Raw genomic sequence first — 12,387 nt, 5'->3', positions numbered from 1 at the left:
ATGGTATTTAATAAATACTATACTTATTGGATACTAAGAATAATTCTAGGTGGTGATTCCCATCAGGGAGCTAATTATATAATAGTGAAACTAACCATACTAGAGTATAGTTGTTTGAAAATATAATAGGAGAAGCATCAAAAATTTTATGAAGAGAGGGAGGGAGAAAGAATCAGAGTTTTGGATTCATTTCTCTATATGTTACAGACAGTAGCATAAAAGTGAAAGCAATGCTCTGATTAGAACATAACAGTCATGAGAACTGCCATTAACTACTTTTAGAGATGGCTACTTTTATACAAAGAAAAGTTTTCTTCTCTCCTAGATGATGCCTCTAATTTCAGCAGCACACTTTGCAGATTCATGACCACTGATCACAATGAAGTGCTGGTTGTGAGACTGTGAGTACAGTTATGTGCAAGATACAACGAAGATGTGTCACCTAAGCTCGTGAAGTCACGTGTTTTTCACTTTTGTTTTCACGTCACCAGCACCAACAAAGTGCCTGATCCTTGATAGGTTCTTTATAAAGATTTTCAATGTGTTTATTTGTCTAAGCTATCTAGGAGGAGACAGTTAAAAGAAAAAGATATTTATTTGAACACCATGGTAAAGTGAGTTATAAGGAAGTGGCATGGGAGTGCAGGGGTGATTTTTGATGTAAGGCTCTGTTGTGTGTTTGGGTGTGTTAGTCAGTGATGGGGTAAAGGTGCTACATGAGTTTGAGGTCAGTAAGAACCAGTTTCTGTGTTTGGGTGGAGGCAGATTAACCATCTTTTTATTCTTGATGTCCAGACCATAGAGACAGCTTAAATTGCTTTCTCTTTGGCTTATAAAATTTGTTTTGGTAAAACAACAATTATAAAAATTTCTTGGTAGTGGCTAAGAAATAGAGTGGTGGATCAGTGGAAAAGGTTAGGGACAAAAGAAGCAGTGATCAATCACTGTAGTAATCTACCATTTGATAAATCAAAAGACTAGATCTTCTGGAATAAGACCTCGCTATTTGACAAAAAAATTCTGAAAAAACCAGAAAATGATGTAAAAATTGGGCATAGACAAACATCATATACAAAATACTAAAATGAAGTTCAGATGGTTGCATCATTTAGATTTAGAGACTGATAAGCTAATCAAATTAGGAGAATAAGAAATAATTTACCTGTGCGATTTATGGAGGACAGAAGAATTTGTGACAAAACAAGAGATAGTGTACATTATGAAATGCAAAATGGATAATTTTTATTATATTAAATTGAAAACTTTTTGCACAAACACAGTCAATGCAAGTTAGATTCAAAGGGAAGCAGAAAATTGGGAAATAATTTTTACAAGTAGCATCATTGATAACGGTCTAATTTCTAAAACATGTTGAAAAGTGAATCAAAATTTTAAGAATATAAATCATTCTCCAAATGATAAATGGTCAAAGGATATGACAGGCACTTTTCAGAAGACAAATTAAAGCTATATAGAGTCATATGAAAAAAGTGCTCTAAATCACCATTGATTAGAGAAATGCAAATCAAAACAATTCTTAGGTGCCAGGCCTAGAGGCCTGAGGGCTACCCGAGTCTTCTTACATCTATCCCGAGGTCTTCCGTTGGCCAAACCGGATGCTCGTATGAGAGAAAGGACCTTCCAGAGTCGAACAAGGGTTGAGCTTTATTTCAGGGTCTAGTTACAAGTGCAGGGGAATTCTTCCTTAGGAGGGAGCGAAGAATCTCCCAAGGAGGCAAAGATCTTACAATAAGAGATTGGAAGTAGAAGTATAAGTGGGGAGAGAAGGGGAGGGGAGAGAGGAGAGAGGAAAAGCGGAGCCTTGTTGTCCTGTCCGCTCTGCGCCCCTCCACCCAAGAGAGCTTTCAGGCTTTCCTGATCCTACTTAGACTCTCCAGCAGCATAGTTTGCATCTGAATACCGTGCTGTTAGATAACAATAGTGTGCCCAGATCCAGGACAATCTCGAGGGTGGGGAGAGCTCTCTCCCATCACGTTTCTCATGGGAAGAGGCGGAAATATATGAGATAGCTCGGTTCACCTCGATTCCCAGCCATTTCCTGGGGGGTCTCGTGAGAACTCTAAGATTTAGAAGTTCCCACCTTTACCCGCCCGAGACTGTCCACATGGAATTGAGCTTCCAACCCTAGCATCTCCCCCTTTTTGTTTTGCGCGGTGCCCACATGGCTCTAGAGCAAACAGTGGCTGGAGGCTGAGTGGATTAGGAAGGCCTTTAGCATATGAGTACCCCACAACAAGACTTCATTTACACAGAAATCTGCAGCTAGCACAACTGACAAAGAGAGGCATCAAATAAAACAAAGATGAAGCTAAATGGCTGAGTTACAGCAAGAGAAAGGGCAATCACTAATTCCAAAGCATATTGTAAGAGAAGCAGCTAGTGCTGGCGCCTTACACCCACCACCCCCTCAGTCATGCAAATGGATCTCAACGGCCAAGCCTGAATGGCCAAGCCTGTGGTATTCAGGCGAAAAGTTGGTCATCTCCCGAAAAGTTGGTCACCCCTTCCCCCCCCCCCCCCCCGCCAATGTCCTGGGTTTGTGATATCAAAGTTCTCCTTCAGCCGCTGGAAAGAGATGCCTAGATGGGAAGCTGTCAGCAGCAATGTCAGTGGTTGGGATGAGTGCTGCTTCCTCTCCGGGCAGCAAGGTTAAAGCTGTCAGCAGCAGGCTCAGGTGGTGCATGATCCTTCTCTGGGGTCTCCGGGCTCTCCGAGGTCTCCGCCTCCTGCGTCTCCGCCGTCTCCGACATCAGTTCCCACCTACGGATCCTTCTAATGGGAATCCACGCATCACCTTTTCCTGTGGAGACACAAACATACCCTGGACCCCATATTAGTATCTTATACGGACCTTTCCATTTCCCTGAGGCCATATCCTTTACCATGGCCCATGTGTCCTTATTTCCAGCCTGGGTATTACTTTCCTTGCGGGGTTGTCTTGGAAAAGTCACAAAATGTCTCATAGCTGGAGTAGTATGTGAGTTTTTTTGAGATATGCAAAAAATTATGTGTATACACAGCTGTATCAAGCTCTGATTGTGTTAGGCGACCTCTTAATCTCCCCCTTTTTTGTTTAGCGAGAATCGCCTTTAAGATGAAATTGATAAGGCTGCATACTGGCTCTTTACTTAGGTATAGCTGCTGCCAGGTGCTTACAAATGCTTGATTAACATCTGTAAGGAACCTGAATTTCACGGATTTTTTCTTTATAACAAACACAGGAGAATTCCAGGGTGACTGTGATGGCTCTATATTTCCTTTTTCTAATTGCTCCTTAACCAATAGTTGTAGTGCCTGGAGTTTTTCTGGAGTCAGGGTCCATTGCTCCACCCAAATTGGGGTGTCTGACTTCCAATTCAAGGGTGGGAACTAAAAATTTGATAGCTTCATCCCCAGGCGGCTCATGATGTCCCTGCCCCAGATGTTAAAACTAAGTCCTGGAATCACCAGTGGCCATACGGTCCCTTGGCGATCCTCTGCCTCCCACTTTACTGGGTGCATTGTCTCTAAGGTATTTTGGCACCCTCCTATTCCCCACACTGGTCTCTGGCTTTCTTTAAGCTTCCAGTGCCAGGGTACTGAGTGACCGCTAAGGCAGGTCCTATCCGCTCCAGTATCAAGGAGGCCAGTCATGGGAATTCCATTGAGCCAGATTGTACACTCAGGTCTATTCTGTCCTATTTCCTTTAGTAACTGGATTTGAACTGAGTGCTTTAAGGGAAGGGCAATAGCTATGGGAAGCTGATTGTCTATATGAGCTGGCTTGGCTACCACATTAGAGCATGGAAGTGCTGTGGTGCCGGTGGGATAAACTCCTGTATATATAGCTACGGGTGCATGAGAGGGGTTCTGTAATATCAGGGATTCCTCCTGTATGGGGTCTCCCAGGGGAATCATAGTAAACTGATGAGCTGCAAGCTGGCACTTCTCTAAGCTGTAAAGGTGTTGCATTCCTTCCTTTGGCCCCACAATCTCCTGTATTCTCCCTCCAAGGGGCCGTCCTGATTCTCTGCCAAAGGGTACACTTTCGGGGCCCTCGAGGGGCCCCTCTCTCCGTTTCCTGACTTCCTACATTGTCTAGCTAGGTGACCTGGCTTTCCACATGAAAAACAAGGGTCCTGGCCCCTCCCTGTTCTTATTTCTTTCCTACACTCTTTCTTAAGGTGTCCCGGTTTTCCGCAATTAAAACATTTTTTCTCCAAAGAGATATTACTTAAGGCTGCGGCCAGGTACTTCCCTTGCACCTGTGCCAAGTAGACCTGACTTCCTACCCTGTCACATCTTTGTATCATTTCTTCAACAGATGCATTCTTTGGCAGTCCCAGCATTGCCTTTTTGCAGTCATGATTACAATTCTGCCGCAGCAATGTCCTCAACACTATCTCTGTCCCTTGATTCTCCTCTCCCATGTCTCGGCCTACTGCCTCCTGCAGCCTGGCCACAAAATTAGTAAATGGCTCAGTATTTCCCTGCGTAATCCTAGTCATGGGAAACTCTCTCTCTTTCTTAGAGGCTATAACCTTCCAGGTGGCAATAGCCATTCCGGCAATCAAGACATAATCGGCGGCCGAGTACTGTAATTGATTTCCTGTAGCCTCAAACTGCCCTGTTCCTGTAAATCGCTGATAAGCCTGGAGGGCCTGAGCCCCTAGCCCACTGGTAGTGCTCTTTACCCTCTGAGAAAATTCTGATACCCAAATCACATTCTGCCCAGGGGTAAGGCAGGCTCTAGCTAAGCTCTTCCAGTCATTAGGAGTCAGAACAAACTGACCACTGAGAGTCTCAAGCATGGCTATGACAAAGGGTGAATTAGGGCCGTGCTTGGTACAAGCCTCTTTGAGAGTCGCTACTCTCTTCCACTCTATAGGTATGTGGCTCCTCCGAACCCCACCAGGGACACTGGGGTCCGCTATTTCTAGCGCAGGAAATGTCCCTACGTCTTCTCCATTCTCTATAGCCTTTTGTATTCCCTTTTCCAAACTGGACTGTGGCCCTGGACTGTCTGACCAATGGAGCATGCTATAAGGAGGCGCAGAGGGAAGACACGGCGTATGCTCCCCTGCTTCGCCTTTCCCATCAGCTAGATGGAGGTCCGAATCTATTTTTTCTCTACACTCCTTAACTTTCTGCTTACCAGGGTTCTCCCCTCCCCTCTCTCCGCTTCCACTCTCATTCCAATCCCGCCCTGGCCTCTCCGGCCCTTCCAAAAGGCTCTTAATTACACTGAATATCAGGAAATCTAAATCCTCTAGCTCCCCAGGGCATAGTTGCTCATAAGCGATCATTTGTTCTCCGACCGCTCCCCATCTTTCTCTTGATATTCCTGTCTGCTTGAGCCAAGGAGAAACTTTCCAAATCCTTTTACAAAATTCTCGGAGGTCATTTAACTCTATAGTGACCCCCGCCTCCCTGCATTCCCTGTAAAGTATCTCAGCCCAGACCTCCTGTTCCTCTGGCTTTATTACTGGCAATTGATTCCCCATCCCTGCCCTTTTCCCATGGGTGTGGGAAGCTACTCTCACTCTTTCTCTCCTTCCGAATCTAGGATTCGGGACTCGCGTCTTTCACAGCCCCTTCCGGGTGTTCCCAAAGCACCCAGGATATCTGCGCTCCCAGTCCTCTCTTCGGGGCGCCAACTGCCAGGCCTAGAGGCCTGTGGGCTACCCGAGTCTTTCTTACCTCACCTCCCAAGGTCTTCGGCTGGCCACGCCGGGTGCGCATATGAGAGAAAGGACGTTCCAGAGTCGAACAAGGGTTGAGCTTTACTTCAGGGTCTCAGTTACAAATGCAGGGAATTCTTCCTTAGGAGGGAGAGAGAGAAGGATCTCCCAAGGAGGCAAAGATCTTACAATAAGAGATTGGAAGTAGAAGTATAAGTGAGGAGAGAGGGGGAGGGGAGAGAAGAGAGAAGAAAATGGGGAGCCTAGTTAGCTCACACGTGGCCCTCCGCCCAAGAGGCTTTTTCAGGCTTTCCTGGACCTACTTAAGCCCTCTGTGGCGTAGTTTACATATCAATATCAAGCCTGTTAGGAGACAACAGGTGTGTCCAATCCAGGACAATCTCGAGGGCGGGGAGAGCTCTCTCCCATCACGTTTCTCACGGGAAGAGGCGGAAATATACGAGATAGCTCGGTTCACCTCGATTCCCAGCCATTTCCTGGGGGGTCTCGTGAGAACTCTAAGATTTAGAAGTTCCCACCTTTACCCGCCCGAGAGTGTCCACATGGAATTGAGCTTCCAACCCTAGCACTTAGGTATCACAAAACGCCTATCAGATTGACTAACATGACAAGACAGAAAAACTATGAAAGCTGGAGCAGAGGTGGGAAAATTGGAACACTAGCAGGTACCAAGATGGCAGAAGGATCAGTAATTGCTATTTCCCTCCCATTGTTGACCCTAAAGAGCCCAGAAAATATCTCCCCAAGAAAAACCTTAGAACAATGGGAACAGCAGAAGGAGTAAACAGTTTCTTAGCTAGTGAGGCTAGGAAAATTGCTAAGGGGTTCCCTCTTGCTGAAGTTGAAAGAGGCAAGTGAAGGACCAGAGCTTTCCCAGATAATCCCACTGCAGAAAACTGGGAGAAGATACTGAGCCCCAGGGGCATGAAGCTTGCAACCAACAATACCAGGATCAGAGGCATGCCTCAGCACCCCAGAGGAATTGGGAATACACTAGTGCAGATGAGATCACCAACCACTGAGCTTACCTATGTTCTAACTCTGCAGAGGAGACTTCCTGTAGCCAGACTAACCCTCCCACACATTTAACAAATAAGCTCCAGGGTAACTCCAGGGAAACCGCAAAAGACATCACCCGGCCTCTGCTGCCCAACAATAGCCAGCTCATCACCCCCATTTTAGCTTCTAGCTGAAAGAACAAGAGAACAAAACACACCAAGTCTCAAATTTTAGGCAAAAGAACTGTGGAACAGAGCCCTCTGTGATCCAGAGGCAGAGATCTGCTATAAAAGCCAGGAAAGTGATGATTATTATGAGAAAGAAACAAAGCAGAAAAGAAAAGTCCATAGAATCTTATTATGGGAACAAGGACCAAAACAGGAAAAACAAAGAGGTCTGCATTGAGACTGTACTCCCATCTGAAACTTGAGAAGGTAATATGAAGTGATATGAAACACAACAAGCATCCTGGGAAGAGATCAGGAAGGATTTTAAAAGCCAAATAAGAGAAATAGAAGAAAAACTGACCAATGATTTCAAAAATATGAAAAAAAGAAATCACAGAAGAATTTAAAAGGAAAACTGGACAAATGGAAAAGGAAGTACAAAACACAAATGGAGTAAATAACTCTTTAAAAGGAACAATTAGACAGATGGAACAGGAAATGCAAAAGTTAAGTGAGGAAAACAATTTGATAAAAATTAGAATCAGATAAGTAGAACCTAATGACTCTATGAGACATCAAGAATCAGTCAAAGAGAATCTAAAGAATGCAAATATAGAAGAAAATGTAAACTATCTAATTTGAAAAACAACTGACATGGAAAACAAATTCAGGAGAGAAAATCTAAGGATTATGGGTCTACCACAAAGCCATAATGAAAAAAAGAGACTGGACAACATCATTCAAGAAATCATTGAGGAAAACTGCCCAGAAACCCTGGATTCAGAGGTCAAAATAGTCATCCAAAGAAACTACCGTTTATCACCCGAAAGGGACCTCAAACTATTATGACATTTAGAAACGGCATACATAGATAGAGGGAGTACGTATAAATTAATAGATATAATGATAAAAAACATAATTAAAGACTGTGAAGGGATTGTAATGAGAGAAGAGAATTGGAAGAGGCAGAAAAAATGAACTATACCAGAGGAAGAGGCACAATGTCGTATTATAGTAGAGGGAAAGAGGGGAAGTAGATGAACACTTTTGTGTTTATTCTCATTTGATTTGGTTCAAGGAGCGAACAAAAAACTCAGTTAAGTGTAGAAATCTAACTTGCCCTACAGGCAGTAGAAAGGGAAAGGAGAAAGAAAAAGTAGAGGAGTAGTTAAAAGGGAGAGGAGAAGGAGTTAGGAAAAAGGGAAATAAAGGGTAGGGGGGCTTATATAAGATTAGGAAGATTAGGGAGATGATGGTGAAAAATAAAAATCTTTTAAGAAAGGGAAAGGAAAATGGAGCAATAAAGCCATAAATGAGGGGATCTTGGATAGAGAGAAATAGCCAGATAGTAATCCTAACTGTGAATGTGAATGGAATGAACTTTCCAATCATATGGAGGCAGATAGCAGAATGGATTAAAAAGCACAATTCTACAAGATGCTGTCTACAAGCAACATATTTGAAGCAGGGGAATAAGCATGAGGTGAAGATAAAAGGTTGGAGCAGAATATATTAGGCTTCAGCAATGTAAAAAAAAAAAAAGCAGGGTTGATAATCCTAATCTCAGACAAAGCAAAAGCAAAAATTGATCTAATCAAAAGAGATAAGAAAAGAAATGATATTCAGTTAAACTGCACAACAGACAATGAAATAATATAATCACTGAACATTTTTGCACTAAATTATATTGCATCCAAATTCTTAGAGGAGAAGGTAAGGTAGTTACAGGAAGAAATAGACAGCAAAACTATACTAGTGGGGGACCTCAAGCACTCCCTCTATGAAATTGATAAAGCTAACTTCAAAATAATCGAGAAAGAATTTAAGTTGGTGAAAAAACCTCTGGAAAAGGTAGACATGATAGATCTCTGGAGAAATTTGAATGAAAATACAAAGGAATCTGCCTTTTTCTGAGTGGTATATGGCACATGTAGAAAAACTGATCATGTACTAGGGCATAAAAACTTCACAATCCAATGCAGAACGGTAGACAGAGCCAATGCCTCCATCCTTCTCAATCATAACACAATAAAAATTATATTTAATAAAGGGTCATGGAAAGATAGACTAAAAATTAATTGGAAAACAAATTATGTAATCCTAAGGAATGAATGGGTCAAACAACAAAGCACAGAAATAATCAATAACAGTATTGCCAAAGCAATGTTCACAGTGCTGGTGGTGACTATGAATATGCCAGCACGGTTCTAGATCTCAAGTAATAAAAGACTCTCTATATAGATGTTAGAAGAAAAACATTTATTTAGATACCAGAAATCCAAATACAAGAACCAGAGAGCAAAATCGGTCGTGGTCATCAAGAAGTTAATGAACATGATCACCGATGGGAGAAAAGCAATTTCCAAGCCTGCCTCTCTCTGCCAGGGCCTTCTAAGAAGCAAACACTCAAAAGCCTGAGACTTGTTGTTCCTTCCTGCCTGTGCCCCCTCTCTTCTGCCCTGACCTCACTCACTCACTTCCTCCCAATTCTGCTCCACCCTTCCTGTTATGTCTGTTCAATAAACTCCTCTCACCATATGTGACTTAGAGTTCCAGATCATTTAAGCAGATCAAATGGGCCTATTAATGAATGAAAAAGATTTTTACATTTAAATTATCCTTAAATACTTCATTCAAGAGAATGACAATAATGACGTAACCTACCAAAACCTATGGGATTCAGGGAAACCATTACTTATGGGAAGTTTTATATCATTGAATGCTTACATGAGCAAAATACAGAAAGAGGAGATCAATGAATTGCTCATGCAGCTGAAAAAGCTTGCAAAAGAACGAACTGAAAATCCCCAAGCAAATGCCAAATTAGGAAAACTGAAAATGGAAGAAGATATTAATAAAATTGAAATCAAGAAAACCACTGAACTAATAAATACTACTAAATGTTGGCTTTATGAAAAAAAAAACAGTGAGATTGAGAAGCCTTTGGTCAATTTGTTTAAAAAAAAAAAGAAAGAAGAAAATCAAATTACCAATATCAAAAAAGAAAAGGGGGAACTCACCTCCCAGAAGAGGAAATTAAAATAACTATTAGAAGTTACTTTACCCAACTGTATGCCCATGAATTTGACAATCCAAATGAAATGGATGAATACTTAAAAAAACTATATATTGCCCAGATTAACAGAAGAGGAAGTTGAATACTTAAATAACTCAATTTCAGAAAAAGAAATTGAACACGCCATTAATGAACTCCCTAGGAAAAAATCTTAGGGTTAGATGGATTTATAAGCAATTTTACCAAACATTGAAAGAACAGTTCATTCTAAAACTGTATGGACTATTTGGGAAAATTGGTGAAGAACTCCTTCCAAGTTTTTTTTATGATACAAATATGGTTCTGATACCTAAACCAGGAAGAGCCAAAACAGAGAAAGAAATTTTAGACCAATTTCTTTAATGAATATAGTTCAAAAATTTTTAATAAGACTTAAGCAAAAAGAATACAGCAACTTATCACAAGAATAATACATTATGATCAGGTAGAACTGATATCAAGAATACAGGACTTTTTCAATATTAGGAAAACTATCAGCATTATTGATAATATCAACAACAAAAGGAACAGAAATCCTATGATTATCTCAATAAATGCAAAAATAGTTTTTGACAAAATGCAACTTCCATTCCTACTGAAAACTCTTAAGAGTATAAGAATAAATGGAGCCTTCCATAAAATAATTAATAGTATCTACCTAACCTCATCAGCAAATATTATATGTAATGAGAATAAGCTAGATGCTTTTCCAATAAGATCAGGGGTGAAACAAAGATGTTCATTATCACCACTCTTATTGTATATGGTACTAGAAATGTTAGCTTTAGTAATAAGAGAAGAAAAAGAAATTAAAGGAATCAGAATAGGCAAAGAAGACACTAAATTATCACTCTTTACAAATGACAAGAAGATATACTTAGAGTATCCTAGAGAATCAATAAAAAACGACTTGAAATAATAAACAACTTTGGCAAAGTTACAGGATACAAAACAAACCCTAATAAATCATCTACATTTCTATATATTACAAACAAAGCCCAACAAGAAGAGATAGAAAGGTTAATTCCTTTTAAAGTTGTGGTAGAAGCCTCAGTCCTCTGTGGCCTAGGACCAGTAAGATTACCAACTCACTGGAGCCACTTGCTCATCTCCCCTTTTGCCCCCTCTCTGCTCCCTTATATAGTTCCCCAGAGTGAGAAGACAGGCCATGTGATGTGATGAAGAAACTTGCTAATTTGGAGTGCTGCCCTGAGGAGCTCAAGATTATAGAGGCACTGATAATAACTGAAGCTAAGAAACTGCTGCACCAGCTGAATGCTCTGTTGGAACAGGAGTCTAGATGTCAACCAAAGGCCTGTGACTGGAGACTAATTAAATCTGCTCCTGATAGTGGCCTTCACATGACAGCATGACCGAGGGACTTGAAAGACAATTTTTAGCCTCACTCAGTTCTTTGGTTTTGACAGAGACTTTTTCACTAGCTGTGAATTTACTGAACATATTTCTATGCAAAGTGAAGGTACAGCCCAAACATCTTGGATATGTGGGATTAAGTTGCTTCTATCTGACTGTAAAATTGAGAGAGGAAGAGAGAAATGTCCCATTAGCCATTGATTTGATACAAATAAGCTAATACAAATTCAGAGTCTTACCTGATGAAAATGGAAAAGATTGTGTTAGAGAAAATGTGTTGGAAAGTCCAAACTACTACTGCTTTTCAGTTTCCACAGCTCTGTTATTCACTTATTCATGAAAACTTACCATTGGAAAGGAGAAAGGACTTGAGATTTGAAAGTTCAGCTTAAGGCATGCCACTGTAGGATTATGTTTTCTAAAGCAAAGCCTTCTGTATTGGCATTGTCTATAATTATCCTGGATGTTCAAACACAGAATTTTATAGAATTGATGGAATTCAGTAACATTCCAAAATAAATTGCAGAGATCTAAAGTTCTGGCAGGAATTTGTAGCAAAGTGCCTAAGTGAATACTCATGAAACAAGTATTCTAAACCAAATGTTCAGAAATTGAAGTGGATTGTGTCTGTGTATATTGTACATCATTTGAGATGTAGTTATTACAAAATCGCTCGTCTGTCAACAGTTCCTGAAACTGGGTCTTAATAGTATTTTTATGGTGAAGAAATTCAACTATTTTGAAGACTATTTTTCACAGCAGAACTGAGGACTCCAATATTAGAATACATTTAAGCTGTAAAGCCTGAAACATAGCAATTAGGTTAGCATTGATGTTTTCAGACTTGAGAGGAGAACAGGCTATTGTTGAAAACTGAATATGTGTGCTGCAGTTGGAAATGTATTCAGCACTAAACTATCATCCTCTTTTGAAGCATATTTATAAAAACAAAGTAAAATGTGAAACTGTAATGTAGAATAAGAATGGGAGACTATACTGTGAATTGACAATTAATAGTGATCCAATCTAGTAGTATCTGGATCAGTACACTGATTATAATGAGTATTAATGGCAAGATGTGTTTGACTTT

The 12,387-nt window shown here is 40.8% G+C and overlaps 1 pseudogene; it reads left to right on the top strand.

Moving 5' to 3' along the window:
* The first annotated feature begins 11,101 nt into the window (after nucleotides 1-11,101).
* On the top strand, nucleotides 11,102-11,816 carry LOC140512435 (cyclin-G1 pseudogene; annotated as a pseudogene).
* The last annotated feature ends 571 nt before the right edge of the window (nucleotides 11,817-12,387 follow it).

This window comes from Notamacropus eugenii, chromosome 6 (genome assembly GCF_028372415.1).
Source record: "Notamacropus eugenii isolate mMacEug1 chromosome 6, mMacEug1.pri_v2, whole genome shotgun sequence".
In the NCBI taxonomy this organism is placed as follows: Eukaryota; Metazoa; Chordata; class Mammalia; order Diprotodontia; family Macropodidae; genus Notamacropus; species Notamacropus eugenii.
Note: the sequence above shows the minus strand (reverse complement) of the source record. Positions and strands in the feature narration are given on the sequence as shown.